The sequence below is a fragment of the Pleurodeles waltl genome, chromosome 2_2 (genome assembly GCF_031143425.1).
Source record: "Pleurodeles waltl isolate 20211129_DDA chromosome 2_2, aPleWal1.hap1.20221129, whole genome shotgun sequence".
NCBI classification, from domain to species: domain Eukaryota; kingdom Metazoa; phylum Chordata; class Amphibia; order Caudata; family Salamandridae; genus Pleurodeles; species Pleurodeles waltl.
The window spans coordinates 3733393-3753443 of record NC_090439.1 but is presented as its reverse complement, the minus strand read 5'-3'; positions in this window follow the sequence as shown (position 1 = coordinate 3753443).

Here is a 20051-nt window from a genome sequence, read left to right as displayed (position 1 = left end):
AAGCACTCCAGAAAGGAGAAATGATTACTCTGCTATTTCTGGAAGTCTCTTCGTCGTGCATTGAGCATTTTAGCATAGTTCAGGGTTACTATTTGCTAGAGTGATTCCCAGGTAGGGTGAAGAATTACTGGACCACGGAATGGAAATGAGCTTGCTCAGAGCCTGCACTTGGTAAGGCTTGGGATGTAGTAATAGCACCTCTGATTTGCCAAGGTTAATCTTGAAATTAGAAAGAGATTGGAAAGTGCGAAGTTCCTCACCTAAATGTGGCAAAAGGCAGTGTTTGTCACTCCAGCGAATGAACCACGTGTAAATCTCAGAGGCAACAAACATGCTTGCAAAACTAAAAACATTCTAGTAATTGTAACAAACTGACACCTCGGCGTGAAGGCAATAGTCTGGGTGTTTGCTATTCCCAGAAATCTGCCATTTTGACTATATGATTTTGTGAGTGATTTGGCTTGGGAAATACTGTATCTGAAACAGACATCGACCTTGTCAAGCTATGAACATGTTGAACCCACAGTGCAGAACCACCCTTTTAATCAACAGCAGGCCCAGCCCTGAAATTGTTCACAAAACATGCAGTTTGAGTAAAAAAATACCCCCAAAATGCAAAAAGCACATAAAGTAGTACACTTGTAATACTCTCTTGCATACTCTTACTTTTACTCTTTTAAATACTCTTACTCTTTGTGAATTTGCTCTAGATGACGTAAAGTGGGAATATTTAGGGAATGTGCATACACAATTTTAACAAATAGTACGGGCTGTGCCCTCTCTGCACTAATATGTAGCTGGACTCTTTTAGACTGATTAACAAAAGCATGTCAGAGAATGTAAAAGAGTACTCCTGTAGTACTAGGGGGCATATTTATACTCTGTTTGCGCCGAATGTGCGTCAAAATTTTTTACGCACATTCGGCGCAAACACTGCCCCATATTTATACTTTGATGTCCGACCCCGCGGGCGTCAAAGTTCCACCATGTGCGTCATTTTTTAGAAGGGTGAACCAGCCTTGCGTTAATTATATGCAAGGTAGGCGTTCCCTTCTAAAAAATGACTTTAAGGCCTGTGTCCCATATTTATACTGTGACGTCATTTTGACGCACAGGAGGGGGCAGGCCTTAAAAAACGGCGCCCAGCCTGATGGGCGCCGTTTTTTAACGCCTGGGTCAGGGCAGGCGTTAAGGGACCTGTGGGCTCAGAAGGAGCCCAGAGGTGCCCTCCCATGCCCCCAGGAACACCCCCTGCCACCCTTGCCCACCGCAGGAGGACACCAAAGGATGGAGGGACCCATCCCAGGGAAGTTAAGGTAAGTTCAGGTAAGTATATTTTTTCGATTTTTTTTTGTGGCATAGGGGGGCCTGATTTGTGCCCCCCTACATGCCACTATGCCCAATGGCCATGCCCAGGGGACATACATCCCCTGGGCATGGCCATTGGGCAAGGGGGCATGACTCCTGTCTTTGCTAAGACAGGAGTCATTTCAAGGGGGGTTGGGCGTAAAAAAAAATGGCGCAAATCGGGTTGAGGCCCAAATTTTGCCTCAGACCTGACTTACCCCATTTTTGGACGCCCAAGCTCCATTTTCCCCTACGCCGGCGCTGCCTGGTGTGAGTCATTTTTTTTTACGCACACCAGTCCGCAGCGCCGGCTAACGTCATCCAATAAATAAGGCGCCCGCATGGCGCTTTGGAATGGCGTTAGCCGGCGTTAAAATTTTTGACGCACAACTGCGTTGGCGCAGTTGTGCGTCAAAAAGTATAAATATGGGCCTAGGTCCCTTAATCATAAATGCACTAATGAATTGGTCCCTAGGTATTTTTTTTTGCATTAAGTGGTAGAATTTGGCATTTCTAACCAGTTAGGATAACGAATAACCTCTGCTGCTTCTTGGTGCAATGTGGTGTGCGCCTCTGACGGCATCCCTGGCAGAACCCTCATCTTGCCTTTCCCTAGATGTGGCCTTGCCAATGTGAAATATAAATACTGGTTGCTCATATGGTCTAGTTCAGTTTAATATACACAGTTGCCCAAATGTACTAAAGTTTAGCACAGGCACTTGCATGCTGCAAATGACAGTATTGTCGTGGTTTGACTCTTGCTCTAGGCAAGACTGCTGGCTTGAGGATGACAGTACTTATGTTTGTGGGTAACTATGCATATCCTACAACAAATCTCAACTGTCGTCCCAACCCTCCCAGCTCACAAGCAGCACCTCACCAAAAACCCAAACAGTAAAAAGTGATTTGTGGCAGACTTTACGCATGTACTCAAGAGTGTGACATCTCAGGGAGTGTCGTGGCTAAACGGAGATGACATGTCTCAATCAAACACAGGCAATGAAGAAGATGCAGTAAGGTTTCAATAGGTTTTATTTAACAAAACTGCAATCTGCAATAAGTTGCATGGGATGCAACGATTAGCACAATGAATAATGCAAGAAACAGAATGGTAAAGACAAGAGTCATTAATACAAGGACCCCCACCATCTTGCAATGACATGAGATATGAAATATGTCCTAATACCCTAATGTCATGTACCTAATCTCTAACTTAGAAGAGAGCTAGGTGTGTTAAACCTTAATCTAGAAATGCCATATCCTTGGGAAGAGCCCCCAACCCTTGTTACCTTGGGGTGAGGTCTCTAGCTCAGACTGCGTAGGGCCACGAAGACTGTGTCAGAGTCAAGGTGACGTGCAGAATTGATAGCAGCAATAGCATCTGGTCGGGATCCCTCTGACTATCTTTCTAAGTGAGGTGCATTTATACAGATCTGTTCGGACCCCTGACGTAGGTCTGTTCCCAAACAATAGATAACAATACATGCTTGGGACGGTAATTTATGTAAACAATTCACTCGAAGGTGTGAAGAGGAAAAGTACCTAATGTGAACACCTACAGTTTGTCCATCTTTGTCGCTTGATATTGATGCCGTAGCGCGGTGGCACTGATGACGTAAAACTAAAACATTGCCCTAACTAGCAACAAGGCAGCCATCTTAAAAGATATAATTAAATAAATGTGCTAAAGCAGAGCAAGCTAAGTAGGGTAAAAGTCACTAGGTGACTAGGTAGTCAAAAGCTAACTCCTGTTTCACATTAAAACAAAGTAGGATTCACTACACCCTCCCAATTGCCGTAACAAGTATTACACCATAAGTTTGACGCCACCGAAGGTGAATTAACCCAATGCTAAAATAGTGCTCTGGATTAAAAGCTAAAAGCATAAAACTAGGTAAAAATCATATTTAAAAATGTATAAAAAATCTATAGTTAAAAAACATATGAGGGATATAATGTCGACCATGACAAGCACAGCAGGCCAAAGTAAAGGCAGTAAATGCAAACTTTATATTTAGCATTATAAGCCAATCATCATTTTTTTCTAACAATAGTCATGATCTTGAAGAGCATCTTCGAAGCCGTCAAATGGAAAGGACCTCAGGAAAGAGGCCACATGATCAAAGGATAGGCAGACGGATCCACGGAGCAGTAATGCGTAGTAGTCTCTTGTGCAGGTCCACCTGCAAGAGTGGCACTCTCCACAGCACCAAAAAGAGCCAAATTGTTCACCAAGGGTGGCTTATAAGTGGCCTAGCGCATCAGCCTTAGTCTCAAGGGGCACAACTGTGAATGAACCCTCATCAGGGACATCAGCAGTGCTTGGTCCACAGGAGGCACTGCCATAACAGCAAGACACACTGTAGACAAGTGTTCGAAGAGGCACCATACGCAACGAAAAACTGGTTGTATGCACCATAGGTGTGGTCGGAATGACAATGACCAATCACGCTCCAATTCCTGCAGAAACAGAGCATTAAAGACCTGAACCATGCGTTCACTGCACAGTTGAGCTGGTGGCAGTGGCTCCATTGCTTCGTGTAGTTGGAAAGACACAACCACTGCGAATCAGAAGAAATCACAGCAGTATACCGCCAATCATTGCCAAAATGATAGGAAAGCCACCAAACACACTTGAAAAGAGTGAACGGATGGCCGATTGAATGACTCCGAAAACAGTCTGGAAGATGGACAAAAAACCAGACCCAACAGCCTTAAAGAAGTGGACAATCCCATTGGTGCCCGAGCCGTTCAAAATTCTGGATACCAGCTCTCCAAAGAGCTTGAGGAAGTTGGTATTTAATAGAAATTGTATCTCAGCTGATAATCTTGCAATCTGGATTGCCTATGTCTCTTTAGCTGACGCCAATGCAACTTGTTTTTGGAACGCCTTAAGTCTGCTCAGCTTGTCATAATTTACATTAGCAGTATCAATGTGAGGCCACATTTCTGATACTTTTATCTCTCGTGTGGGGGGGAATAAAACTTGTCCACAACACGTAACGACCTTAGAGACTTAAATTGCGTAGGCAATTCCTGGTCGCATACAGCAACAGCTTTGGTCGCTCAGCACGACATATCTTCCATTTGAAAGTACATGAAATGCTGGTTGAATCAAAGGGACGGGAGTACCCTTCAGAAAACAGGCCAAGTTTGCGATCCCCGCATTGCAAAGGCCATGAAGGGACACCTGCTTTCAGATCATTGAATGACTAACATTAGTCTTGCATTCGCTTCCGCTAAGAAAGGCCTCTGTTTCGTCGTTCAGACATTTGTATTCAAAGGGCAACGCCCACTTTTCTTTAATATAGCTATCGCCTAGTCGCTCAAACCTGCCCACAGCAAGATGTTTCAGGCATTTCGAAAACTAAAAGTGAAAATGGGCAGATTAATTATGCCATGTAGGAGACATACTGTTGAAGGACTCTGCAACCGTGAAAGGCAACTTTTCTAACTTCTCTATGTGAAGCATGGTGAAACTTGCTTCCCTTTTAGCCATTGTCTGTCGTTCCTTGGATAAATTAAAAGCGGTGAACAATTCACTACTGTTAATGTACTTCCATGGAACTCGGCCATTTTTCAAAGTCTGTAACGTCCAACCTAACTGCATGAAGGAACACAGCTGACTTTCCCCATGATATAAAGGGACAAGTCTATCTGAATGATATCTATCGCAGACAATGCTATATTTGTCAAGGAATAAATCCTGTTGGACAGAGTGTTCCTGCAGTTATCAACAATAGCTAAAGCCTTTTCTAAGTTTTCCTTATCTATTTGCCTTAAATGCGCAGCAGCTTCTATCTAGGAAAGCTTCCAGAACTCATCATACATAGCATAAATTAATCTCTTAGAGCGTGGCTTTCTAGGACACCAACAAAAAGTCCTGCAAGTCTACATCTTCCGAAAGAGTGTTAAGATGTTCTTTAAATATGGCTAACATGTTAGTTTGTACCCATTGTTGGCACAGTTTACCCACACTGCATGTTGTAACTATACCTGTGGGTTGACCCGAGACAAAGGGAGAGTCTGGCCGGCTAATCTTGAAACCCCCTGAGGAATTCACAAAACGTGCCTGACATCCATTGGTGTCTATTGGCAGCAATAACCACCCGCTGGGACTGGAAAGTGAAGAGTTATAGGTACCAGCCTGAACCTTTGCATCTAGTTCTTCCGCAGTGTCATTCAGGAAGGACTGTCAATTATTAAACTTTGTTGGTGTGGGGATTCTGGGCGTGTTCCATTCTTTTATTTTTGCTAACCCTAGACATGATGTCTGTTGAATGGTGTCATTTAAAAAGATCATTTTCACAGGATTCAGGAGCGCTCTAAACAAAGCTTCCCTACTCTGTGTTTGCCAATCTTGTATTCCCATACACTCTTTAAATCAATAGTTTTCTTCCAGTATTCATAACCTTCAACTGCAAGAGGGGAAACAAAGGAAGCTGAATAAGTCAGTTTTATATCAGTTAGCAAAATGTTCCTAAATTTTGAAGGAGGTAATTTGAAATAATATGACTCTGGATGTTTTTGGTCATGCCCAGAAAAATAAGGACATTTATCTGAATAACGTTTTGGGCTCCCCACAGGTGGTGTTGAACAGTGTTCCCACTGTGTGTAGTTAAGTACTGGTCTATGTCTAGTAGCACAGTGCAGGTAGTAATGTCCCTAGTTGTTATAGCAGAACATTTCCCCATAATTCTTTGTACTTGTGTACACATCATCACTTTCAAATACTGAATAGTCCTTCATTTCAGTTAACATAGAATCAACTGTCTGGACATCCCAATCATCAGATACAAAACAAGGTGTAATTGCATTAGTCATAGAAATTTTAGACATATGGAATTTGAATGACCTCAGAAGGCCCGTATATATCAAATAGAACGTTGTCCTACACAATCCCATCAGGAATCGGTACAGCTGAAATGTTCTCAAGGGACACGTCTCTTCAGACCTTATGTGAGGAATTATATGAAGTTAAGACTTCATCCACAGACTCAACAGAGGAGCGTTCAGGAAGGTAATGACCATTAATAAGTAAAAAGACAACAGTCACAAAACCAATCCATAGAAACAATGAAAAAATGTCAAGCAGAACCATAAATAGATCCATGGGTGAATTAAATAGTTATGTTTAAGTCATAGGTACAGCTGACGTGTCTTTGATACATTTTCAATTACTGGAGTGGATAAGTCTGAAGAAAAGTCATCAATGTTGATGAAATAACCAGAGGCAGTCTATGCAAATGCAGGAGCAGGTGCATAACTGGTGGATCGATCCACTTCACGTGGAGGCTCATAGTAGACGGTGCCATCAGTCTGTGTAATCTTGGTGTAGAAAACAGCCAAATCTTGGACGGATGCTGTTGTTGAAGTGGTAACTGGAATCAGTAAGAGGATATTGTCTGCCCTCCCCACGGTCGAGGAGGTATTTGTAGCATCACTGGACATTGTTGTGTAGTCAGAAGTAGTGTTGCTATTTCTGCTTTGAAGAGGTATGTCCTGTTGGGTACTGAGAGGGGACCGGGAACTACCCAAGGGACCTCTGGGTCTACTGTGCAGGATCGGCCACATGGAAAAGTTTGTCAATGGAAATGAATCTGTTTGTTTTTAAACCAGGCAGCGGTGGCAAGATGACAGTTCTGGTACCTTGTACTCCCAGGACTGGGACCGGTGCTCTGTAGGATGGACCAAATTCGTTCTTCACAGCAGTCTTCTTACAAACCAGATCCCCGACTTTAGGAATCCAGCCAGTGGAAGTTGTTGGGAAATCCCTTATTCCTAAAGTGGCAGCACTGGTTGATGATTTACCATCACGTAATTGCTGAAGCTCCTGTAAAACAGTGAGACGCTCCGTTCATTTATGTCAAAAGATGTGTCTGCTGCCACCAAACCAGGGTCACCAAGATCTGGGACATACATAGGTATCCCAAAGAGAACCTCATAGGGAATGCGTCCCCGAAGGACCGCCTTGGCAGATTATTCAGTGCTTTCTGGACCCCATATAGGTGATGGAGCCAACTGTGGCCAGAACTTAATACTCTAGCTGTTCAGGACTGCTTTAGATCACAGTTTCTCCTCTCCACAACCAAATTTCCCTCGGGATGGTACTGTGAAGAGTAATGGAGTTCAACACCCATCGTCCCCATGGTGTCCCGGAATGCCTTGGAGGCAAAGGCAGGGCCCTGGTCTGAATGGAATGCTGCAACCGCAGATGTACCGATAAAGATCAGCAAGTCTTTTATAACAATTCGAGCTTCAGCCGACTGCTGTGGCCATACCCAAAGGAATCTAGAACAAGAATCTACAGTGACTAAGATGTATTTGTTTGCACCATCAGGGTGAAGGGGACTGCAGAGGTCCAGGTACACACATTGGAGTGGCCTACTGGACACTAAGAGGGATGTCTGCGGTGGGTGTTTGATATTGGAGTCCTTGATTTGCTGGCTAATGTCACAACAAAGGACGTACTGTTTTGTCTGTTTGTATAGACCTGGCCACCAGAAGCGTTTCAGTAAGAGTGTTACCGTGGCCGAAATACCAGCATGAGCAGAAGCGACACCCTCATGCGCTGCTTCTATTAGATTTAATTTCTGGTCTTGGTTGGGGACTCCATCCTTCATCACTCCGCTCACAGCTGCGCAAGAAGCTGAATATTGATGTTTGGTACCTACATCTGGTTGTGCTGAACCATCAGTATAAATGACAGTATGGAGTCTGTCAAGTGGCAAAATATCTAGAGGAGCGGGGTACTCCTGTTCGTGTTGGAGAAATTCTTGTGTCTGAAGTTTTGGATCAAAGTTGTAATCAACATCGGTGGCTGTCAGGGAGGTTGGCCACTCAATCCAGCGTGGATGTAATACTTTAGCATTTGAAACGCTTGCTTTGGTGACAGCCTCTAAGGCTGGAACTGGGGTTACAACAATGATGCGTTTCCCTTGGGCAAGTGGCCTCTCCTTAATGACAGCCATCTGAACTGCAGTTAGCCTTTTTTCTGTGGGTGCCAAACGTTGTTCTGCATTGGAGTATAAATGTGATTTATATGCTATGGGCACCATGTCACCTTCATTAAAGGTGACATAAGTGAACCCAATAGCACCAGCAATAATTCTGATGACCAAATTTGTTTTGTTTTCACGGGTGAGCAAGTGTTTTGCTTCTAGCATGTCCTGTTGCAATTCCCTAAGGATGTGTGTATGCTCAACTGTCCAGTGTCTGCTAGAAAAATCAGGGTGTATTAAGTCATAAAGTGGTGTGATACTTTGTGCATAGTCAGGAATGTATGTCCTGCCAAAATTAAAGAAACCAAGTAAATACTGTAGTTTCTTGAGAATGTTAGGTGGGTGTAATTGAGCACATTTTTCTAGGAAGTGCAGGGCCAGGCTCTTGCCCTCGTTTGATAGCTCGTATCCCTTTAACAATACGCTGAGAAAGGCTATTTTAGTTTTCTTAAAATTTAATTTGTAGCCAAGGGCTGTGAATCCTAAAATGATCTGATCAACCCTGGCAAGATGAACGTTGAGGTTGTTATCTGTGAGATAGATGCCATCCACGTAAGACAACGCCTCAGGATCAATATCATGTAGTATTGATTTTACACAGGCTGAGAACAGCCCTGGGCTGTTCTTGTAGCCGTGGGGCAAACGGCAGAAGTGTTTTTGTGAGCCTGTTGAGAATGCACTCAGGTCCCGACTTTCATGTGCTAAGTTCTGGCAGAAGAAACCGTTGGAAATATCCAAGGTTGTTTTGTATTTTTTGTGCACTATATTGTTAATTAGTGTTGTGCCATGTGAATTTTGTATAGCGTATGTACGTGTATGACTGTTTAAATGTCTGTAATCTACGACTATTCTGTAGGAATGGCCTGGCTTTGCATCGGGGAATAACAGGTTATTCATTGCAGAGACACAGGGCTCAATTACTCCCTGGTACTCGAGCTGAGAGAGGATCTCCCTCACTGGAGCTTTTGTGTCATGCTTAACTGGATATTGTGGCTGTGGTTGGGGTATAGACCTGATAGGTATTACATGACAAGGAGAGTCCTTGTCCCAACCTACATGATTGTGGTACAATGCAGGTGTCTGTGCTAAAGTCCAATTCACAGCCTAGGATTGTTTTACTATTTCTGGAACAAGATCAGAGAAAGAAGGCAAAATGGCATCTTCCCCATGTGGGAGCTTACAGACGTGCTCGGAAGGCCAATCCCTTTTGGCCAGTAGATTATCACAACTAAGTTCATCCCAGAAAATAACAACAATGGTGCGTTCCATATCTCCCTCAATTTGGATATTTAAATCATATACCCTGTCGAGTGGGAGAACGCGGCCGTCCACAGTCTCAACTGCAATGAAATCGCTAGTTGCTGTAGCATCCAGATGACCTTTTAGACTCTGGCGAGATATCATGACCTCTGTTGCGCTGTCTACCAGTGTCACTGCCCACGTCTTGTTCTTCTACAATGTTCTCAAGTGTACTGGCATTTTTAACTGACAGTGCTGCGACCTTTTTCTTTTTAAACTGTGGCTTTTGTTGTGGCGACTTATCTTCCTTTTTGTCAGAAGACTGTGGTAAGTCTTTCTTCTGTTTCACGTATTCAGGACGTCGATCAGGAAAGCCTCCTCTCTCGCTACGTCTATCTGGCGCGTCCTGAAAGGAACGAGAGGGACATGAATCAGTATATCTGTAAGGAGCTTTTATATTTTCTCTGTTTCTGAGAGTATATCTCCTGTTGGAGTTCTCCAGGTGTGGAGAATCTGCTCTCTGATTTCGTCTATCTTTAAATTGTTTTTGTTTATGCCAGCGCTTCTTTGAACCCTCCTGTGTTTGTTTAGTACCTTCCTTTGATGTGGTACTCTGTATTTCAAGCTTTTCGGCTTGGCTCTCAAACTATCCCGCCCTATACTAGTATAGGTGTCGGAACTTATTTTCGGTAGTGTTTCTCCTGGTCCAAGTGGGGAATCTCTCGGAGGCGCTGGCCTATAGCCAGGGCTACCGCTTCCCCTTTAATGTTACTGAGAATGATTGAGGAGACTGCGTCGAAGTTATGCATTAATTTCATCATCAAATCTAGGGCTGGAGCTGCCCTGTGCTCATTCTGAATTTTTTTAACACTTCCGGTAAATTGGCAAGTGTCGGGGTACCATGTGTGGTAGTATAAATTTTCAGCGAAGACTGTTCCCCGTGTGGCACAGTCATCCACCAAGGGAACCATCCCGAAGGGCAAGCACATTGTGAAAATTTTATGTTTCTCCTGTGGTCCTGAATGGGGAAACAGAGCTCCCAGCTGATTTGTTTTCTGGGCTTTCCAGAACAGGATTTTCTCTCATTCCGTCGGTACCCATGATATTATGTACTGTTTGTGGATTAATCCCAGTAGCCAATTGGTATCTAGCAGGTGCTGGTGGTGCTGTACGCGATGGTTTAGTGTTCAGAGTTCGCATTACGAACTCAACAAGCAGTCTGTAAAGTGTTACTAGTTCAATGTATAAGTTTTGCAGATCTGCTGCCTGCATGTTTTGTATACCTGGGTGAGGTGTGTATGTGGCAAACATAGGCCACGTTGGTCCTTCATTACCTAACGGACCTAATATCACAGGTTGAATTAAATGTGGTAGGGTGCCTTCAAACCAGTTCTGATGCTCCTGATAAGTGAGCGATATTTCATGATACTGGTATGCTTGGTACCGGTGAGGTACATTTGCAATTCTGTATGTGTGGAATGTTGAATGTAGTGTTGTCATCCTTAGAAAAGTGAATCCAGGAATAAAATGTTTCTGTTTGAGAAGCGTCACTAGCTTCCACTATGAATGTAACATCTCCGCCCTCTACTGTTCGGCCATGCGCTACTAGCTGTAATGTTAATTCTGGTCTAGCATTCTCAGGAATTTCTAGGGTGTTAGCTATATTATGAAATGGGTAAAGCAGATGGAACATCAAGTGGGAGAAATGTTCTTTTATGAGTTCGAGCTTGAACAACCTACAGCCTAATTAGGTGGTCCCTGTTCAACTGAGGAGGATCTCCCCAAGACCACGGACTTTTCCGTATAATGGTACTTAGGGTACTTGTAGTATGTGAGACAGTGATAGTCAGGGTATCCCTAAATTAGTGCCTAAACACCATAGTTGGTGGCGCCATGTCATAGTTTGACTCTTGCTCTAGGCAAGAGTACTGGTTTAAGGATGACAGTACTTACATTTGTAGGTGACTATGCCTGTCAAACAACAAATCACAACTGTCACCCCAACCCTCCCGGCTCACAAGCAGCACCTCACCAAAAACCCAAAGAGTAAAAGGTGATTTGTGGCAGCCTTTACGCATGGACTCAAGAGTGTGACATCTCTAGGAGTGTCATGGCTAAACGGAGATTACCCCTTTCTCACATTAACAACATGTCTCAATCAAACACAGGCAATGAGAAGATGCAGTAAGGTTTCAATAGGTTTTATTTAACAAAACTGCAAGTTGCATGGGCTGCAATGATTAGGATAGTGAAATGATAAAGACAAGAGTCATTAATACAGAGATCCCCACCATCTTGCAATGGCATGAAGTGACATGAGATATGAAATATGTCCTAATACCCTAATGTCATGTACCTAATCTCTAACCTAGAAGAGAGATAGGTGTGGTAAACTTAAACTGCCAATGCCATGTCCATGAGAAGAGCCCCCAACGCTCGTTACCTTGGAATGATGTCTCCAGCTCATACTCCTTAGGGACACAAAGACTTGGTCAGCCTCAAGGTGACGAGCAGCATCGATAGCAGCGATAGCATCTGGACAGGATCCCTCTGACTATCTGTCTAAGTGAGGTGCATTTATACAGATCTGCTCGGACCCCTGATGTAGGTCTGTTCCCAAACAATAGATAACAATACGTGCTTGGGATGGTAATTTATGTAAACAATTCCCTCAAAGGTGTGAAGAGGGAAAGTATCTAGGGGCATATTTATATTCCGTTTGTGCCGAATGTGCATCAAAAATGTTGACGCACATTCGGCGGAAACCATGCACCATATTTATACTATGACGCCCGACCCCACGGATGTCAAAATTCCTCTGTGTGCGTCATTTTTTGGATGCGGGAAACTGGCTTGCGTTAATGACATGCAAGGTAGGCGTTCCCGCCCAAAAAATGACTTTAAGGCCTGTGCGCCTTATTTGTACTCCATCATCATTTTGACGCACAGGAGGAGGCGGGCTTAAAAAACAGCGCACAGCCAGATGAGCCCTTTTTTTAACGCATGGGTCAGGGCAGGTTTTAATGGACCTGTAGGCTCACTTCCATGGTCTCTGAGTCCAGAGGTTCCCTTCCCTGCCCCCAGGGACACCCCCTGCCATCCTCGGCCAACCCTGGAGGACACCCATGGATAGGGGGACCCATCCCAGGTAAGTACAGGTAAGTTGAGGTAAGTATTATTATTATTATTTTTAAAGTGGCATAGGGGGGGCTAATTTGGGCCTCCCTACATGCCACTGTGCCCAGTGGCCATACCCAGGGGACAGAGGTCCCTTGGGCAGTGCTTAATTTGTGCTTGTTGTTTCTGGTGCTGAGCACCAGCACTTATTTGTGAGGGCCGGAGCTTATTCTTCTGCCTCAAGCATTTGCTGCGAGCAAAAGACACGTATGGGAAAGACGGAAGAAGGAAAAACTAAAAAGCGTCATAAAGGGAGAAAGTAGAAAGTTGCACGATGAGCTGAAGGGGCAGGGGTGGCCGTAAATGGATTGAAGAGGCCCGAGATGGCTTCAGGGTTACCCTGCTTCAGTATTCAGTGCTGGCAGATTTAATTACAGCAGTCTCGTGTTTAAGAGAAGGGCATTGAGCCCCGGCACCTCCTAATTTACAAATTAAGCACTGCCCCTGGGCATAGCCATTGGGCAAGGGGGCATGACTCCTGTCTTTGCTAAGACGCTGGTTTGCGTCAAAAAGTATAAATATGGGCCCTAATGTGAACTGCTACAGTTTGTTTATCTTTTTCGCTTGATATTGACGCAGCCATCTTAAAAGATATAATTAAATAAATGCCCTAAAACAGAGCAAGCTAAGTAGGGTAAAAGTCACTAGGTGACAGGGACACAAGTCTGCAAGCCAAAGGCTAAGCTAACTCCTGTTTCCTATTAAAACAAACTAGGATTCACTACAGTATCAATTAACTTGTCCATATAATAGGTTTATCCCTGAAATTCTGCACAAGAGCAGCACTAAGGAGCAGATTTATAGAAAGTGGTGCTGCACAGAGTGCAGCGCCACTTTCCCTGCGACCCTTAGCACCCCCCCTACTGCCACCACGTGTGCGCTGCATTTAAAATATGGCGCACCATGGCGCAGGGTAGGGGGCAATAGCATAATTTTTCATGATGCTATTGATGTACTCTGCCGGAGTAGAGCCAAAATATTGGTGCTACTCCTGCAGAGTACATAAGACCTCATTCTAAAGAATGGAAGGCCCTTTCTAATGCCTGCTGTTGAGCAGACATTAAAAGTGCCATAAGAAATGGCGTAAGGAAATCTCACAGATTTCCTTACAACATTTTTCCGGCTCCCTGAATGGGGGAATGACTCTTTTGCATACATTCTGACGCAGGCATAATGTAGCGCAAAGGGTTACAGAGTGGTGCAATGCATGCATTGCACCACCCTGTCAATAAGGCGCAGGGATTTCAGCCCTGTTGGGTCACATTGACATCAAAAACAGTGACGTTAATGTGGCGCAAGGGCACTATAAATATGTCCCTTAGTGGCATAGAGTTGCATATTTCAAAAACTCTGATCATTTGTACAAGGTGGATGTTGTGGGCAGGTACTCTGTAATCACTCATAGCGGTCAATGCAAACCCACGTCTTCTAAAGTCACACAAACTAGAGTGACCTGCCTCGGACTATAATAAAAATGTCCAAAACTTGCGTAAACAATGGGCAAAAGTTGAGATGGCAATCTCAGCCAATCTGCCATTGTGTCAGCTGCGTAACAATAGTGAAAAGTACAAATATTAAACGACGCCCTCAAGGGCTGCCATCCGCTTTAAGATAATGGTACCTCAAGTACAAAACTTATGCTAGACACTACCTGATATACTTTGTTCCATGGGGCAATGCAAGACCACATTTAGGGATCATATTTATCAGATTGTCAAGTAAACCTGCTGCACTGCACTGGGTGACAGGGAAAGGGCAGGGATGCACCGTATTTAAGGCATACCGCTCATTCCTGACTTTCCCACCTGCGCTGGCGCACAATGGGATGCCAGGCACCAATGCAGGCACCCGTACACCATGGTGCAAGAATGCCTGCATTGCATGCAGGATTGTTTTCCCTGCTCATAAAACAATCCTGAGAGACATATTCCTCTTTCTATGAAAGAGGAAGAAACTAGAAGAAACAGAGCCATTTCTAGACATTACGCTTCCCTTGGGAAGGCACAATCCATGGGAGCTACATTGGAAACCCACACAATGCTCACGGAACGCCTCCTTAGCACAAAGGAAGTAAACACAGCTTTTTGTGCTGTGTTGCTTACTCCAGATTTTGTAAGTCACTCAAAGTCACGCAAAAATGCCTTGCGTGGCTTAAAAAATGTGACTCAAGGTTTGCGTTGCTCCTGCACCACACTGCATGCTCAAGAACGACACAAACCTGGTCATAAGTATGACCTTTAGGCCCATATTTATACTTTTTTAGCACCGCATTTGTGTCATTTTTTGACGCAAAAGTGGCGCAAACTTACAAAATATAATTGTATTCTTCGAGTTTGCGCTGCTTTTGCGTCAAAAAATTACGCAAATGCGGTGCTAGAAAAGTATAAATCTGGGCCTTAGTGTCATCCGCGTTTCATGTTCTTTGTGTTTGCTTTGGCAACGTCTCGATTTCACTGTGACATATAGTAAATGTGATGTTGCCCTAAATTATGTTTACTCAAAACAAATTGTTTTCACATATTTTACCTTAGCGTACAGACTAATGTTAGTGAAAATGAGTTTATAGATATCTTACAACATTCAGGCCCATTTTTATACTTTTTTAGCGCCAGATTTGCATCATTTTTTTACCCAAAAGCGGCGCAAACACAAAATCTAATTGTATTTTGTAAGCTTGCGCTGCTTTTGCGTCAAAAAATGACGCAAATGCGGCGCTAAAAAAGTCTAAACATGGGCCTCACTGTTCCTTTTAAATCGGATTTGGGTCACGTAACAGCATTTAATTAATCAGTGGATGCCCAAGATAGGAATTGGGAGCGAGCAAGTTATAGGCATTTATCACTTCTTTCCTTTTTAATGTATGGTCTAATCACAACACAGAACATAAAAACGATTTTATCATTTCTAGCTTGTTTTGTGGTGAAAACTCAAGCGTGAACTGCCTTTAAGTAGGTCAGCGAATGAAAACAACCGCACAGGTCAGCTGAATGAAAACAACCTCATAAGAGACAAGATTTACCGGAACATCTGTACATAATTATTAGTGGCAGAATGGCCCTCCAGGTTCAGTTAGTCTGATCAATACACTCGTTTCTGCAACGCTTAACCCCCTTTCAGTCACAGACCAAGAGGAATGCACCTTTGTCAACATTCTATGACCAAAAAAAGGGTAAGACTTTTCAGTCTTCAAACCCCTAAATAGCATCTCGAGGGCATCACCTAGAAGGTCATCACAGGAGTTTAGGCCACCGATGACGTCACAGAAAAATCTCATGACATGAAATGGTATACAGAAAAAAAGTATTGTGTGGTTTCTAACCAAAATTACATCCTGAGCTATAAATGGCATGCAAAAAATGAGTGAGCACTGCTGTGGCTAGCCTTAACCCCAATGACACATGCAAGTTAGTAACTTCTGTAGAAGCTGCCGAGCATGCATTTCTAAACACTACATAACCTTCAGAGCATTGTAGTTAATTCGCTTCATGCCCACGGAGTTCGAATTGGCCTGTTATTAATTAAAATGAATAGCTACTATAGAAGCTAGTACACAACTCTGATACATCTTTAGGATGTAGTGTTGCTAAAAGCAGCTGTCTAAGACCTTAAATAAAAAAAAAAGAGGTATATGTATGAGCCTTGCTGCACTGCCCTTCATCAGAGGGAAAAGGCAAGAATGCACCATATTTAACAAATACGGCGCATTCCTGTCCTTTCCCTCTGCGCTGGTGCCCCTTTTGGCTTCCTATCGCCAATGCAGAATTGTTTTTGTGCAGGACGGGGTACCTTCCTGCACAAAAACATTCCTGGGAGGCATATCCCCTTTCTTTATGTACTGCAGAATGCAACAGACATAGAAAGAGCTAGAAACGAGGAGAAATAGCAATATTTTTCCTTGTTGAGCCTCCCTTGGGTAGGTGTAATGTTTTGGGACATCCCAAGGTTTACAAGGTCTTGTAAATCTGGGAATGCGTCAAAATCCATGGGTGTTGCGTGGGAACACCCACCACAATGTCAATGGAACACCTCCGAGTGCAGAGTAAGGCAATGTAGCGATTTGCGATTTGCTTACTCCCTATTTAAGAGGCCATTCAAAGCCATGCAAGGTGGCATTGCTTGGCTTCATAAATATGATTTCTTGGTTTGCGGCGCCATTGAGTCACAAAATGTGACACAACAGCGGCACAAGGGCCACGTAAATATGGGCCGTGGAGATAGAAGAGAGAGCAGGATGTTGAATCAAGCAGGGAAATTAGCAAAATATACAAGCAAAATTAAACAGATTTGGCTTAAATTCCACATCTGTTTTTTAGGTTGTGCATAATTGTTGTTAAGTAGCAATACTGATCAAGCACAATTTTACTGAAGAAAGTTAAGTAGTGATTTAATATTACACTAACTTAAGTCCTGCTTTTGTTTACACTTTTAGCAAGCACTTCGAAGGGCAACTTCTCAGTGTACTACACATGATGACGTGAGAGTCTACATGCGGATTTCCAGGGGGTCACACATAGGTAATCCTGGTAGTTGGATCAACATAAGCAAAAAATTAAAATGAAAATTGCCTGCTCCAGCTTGATCTCGTATGCACACACATCCGCCACCAAGCATGTGCATGCATGTGTCATGATGCTGCGATTGACATTTTTAAAATTTATTTTTTAATTTACCATTACAAGATGGTGGCTGCCCATCTTTATGTGGTAAATTAAACAATCAAAAGTTAAAGTAAGAAAACGCTTAACCAAGAATGGAGCAGTCTGATAGCAAATATCAGCTTCTGGGCCATCTGGAACAAAAAAACAGACACGGTGTGGGTATTGAAAAACAAAACAAAAAAAATAATTGTCTGTGGTACCAATAAAGGAGATGGGGGGCACATGGAAAATGCATTAGTGATATAAGGGGGAGAAAATAAGAAAACCCATGCAATCCCATACCATGCTGAAAATAAAATTAAAAAGTAGTTTCCTGGATGGAAGCAGTGATTCAGTTAACAGGATTGTAAAGAAACTGTGCTACAGGGAAGGGGCAATCTCAAGAAGAGGTAGGTAAGCCATCAAATGAGAAGTAAGCGAATGTGATGGACTAAAAAGCCAACCAACGATAAGCAATGGACGGACTCAAAGACACTCTAAGTGTTGGTATTGTACACAATAGGTCTTTCAACAACAGTTAGTTGTCTGTAGGCAAGAACTAAAACGGATGATGGATGGAGAGTGTGCTTTTTAAAGATGTTATTCAGAAGCCAAGAATAAATTGCTTAATGTGGGCCATTTTCATGAAAATTACAGGTGTTATTTATGGAAATATCCTGCGATTTCTTATTGCTCATTGTGCTAGTTTTCATTTTGAACTAAGGCCCATGTTTATACTTTTTTTGTGCCGCATTTGTGCATTTTCTTTACGCAAATTCAGCACAAATCTAACTCCATATATATATTTTTACGTTAGACACGTCAAAATATAGGAGTTTGCACCATTTTTTGGTGAGTGAACCTACCTTGCGTCAATGAGATGCAAGGTAGACGTTCCCGTCCCAAAAATGGTGCTATCCCCATAGCGCCATATTTATCCCCCGTGCCAAAATGATGCACGGGTGGAAGGAGTGGCTAAAAAATGGTGCTAAGCTTGCTTAGCACCATTATTTAACGCCTGGGTCAGACCAGGCGTTGGGGACCTGTGGACCCATTCCATGGTTATACACCAAGGAATGGGTCCACAGGTGCCCTTCCCAAGCCCCAGGAACACTCCCACCAAAGGGACAGGTAAGTTATTTTTTTCTATCGTTTGTTTGCCATTGAGGGCCCTAACCTGGGGCCCCTGCATGCCTCAGGGTGCAATGGCCATGCCCAGTGGACACTTGTCCCCTATGCTGGCCATTGGGGTGGTGGGCATGACGCCTATCTTTCATACGACAGGAGTCATGTTTTTGGTGGTTGCGCGCCAGGAAATGGAGCTAGTCTGGTTAGAGGCATATTTTTTGCCTCTAACCAGGCCAGCACCATTTTCTGATGCACAACCCCCCTCCTTTCCTACTGTCACCCCCACCCGGCTAGCATCTAATTTTTAAGTCACTAGCCAAAGTTAAGCTCCGGCTTTCTCCATTCAATAAATAAGGTGGCGTTGTGAAATGACTCAAGCCGGTGCAAAACATTTTGTTGCAAAACTGCGTTAGCGCAGTTTTGTGGCAAAAACTATAAATATGGGCCTAAATTTCAGTGCACAGCTAGGTTGTACTGCTTTGTGTATTTTATTGATATGGCTTGTTGTGAATCCTAGAGGATTCTGTTCTGTTGCCACTTCTACTACACACTCACTTTTCATGAATTATTGGGAAGTTTACTCTCAGGGACACAATGTGCTTTACCAGAGCATTCTCTTTAATTTGCAAAGAAAAAATCAATTTGCCCACAAAGTTGAAGGGCACTATTATTTGGGTCAATCAGAATCAGTTTGTAATACCTAGTATCTCCTCCATCATCTGACGTTTCCAATGCACCAGGTATCTGTACCTCTTAGCAGAGGTACTACACGTGGGAACTTGTAACAAGGCAGTAATTCCTGTGTTTTTCCTTTGAGAAGAAAATCATGCTGTCCTCCCATTCATTTTACTAAGGCATGATTGTAGGATCATGCCTCAGAGTGAGGGAATGTTGAGAGGGTGGAATCTTAGGATCCGAGGATTCCAGAAGTGGAGAGAGAGAGAAGCAGTGAGGAGCTGAGCAGAGATGGAGGCTTGATATGTCACTGGGGGTTATATACGTTGTTGTACCATCAACATTGAAATAAAGATGAAGAAAACGAACCAGGATTACCATGTGATTCCTACAATGATCATCAGCAATAAGTGTGAAATTATAGTTAATATGGACATGTGCCTTATGATCTGGAATCACCACCCTTGTAGCCCCTCAAGTTAGTCTTCCTGTACAAGGTGCTTTAAGGCTGTTACGAGATCTAAGGGACCATTCATCTGATGCTGTGTAGGAGGTGAACACTAATGCAGGACAGAAAAGTAGAAAATGGTGGGCTCATTTTGGCTTTCACAAGCACTAAGAAAAAAGGTGCATGTTGGCCTAAAACAGATCAAGGCCATATCCCTTATACTCTTTACGCTGGTGATCCATCAAATTTCTTCCTATTGCAAACAAAAACACATTTAATTGAAAAGTGGTGGAGCCTATATTAAATTACATATATTTTAATGCAATTTGTAGTAGGTAATAATGCGTAGACCATAAAGGTATACATAAGAAATAATAATGTGCTAATTGAGGTTAGCTT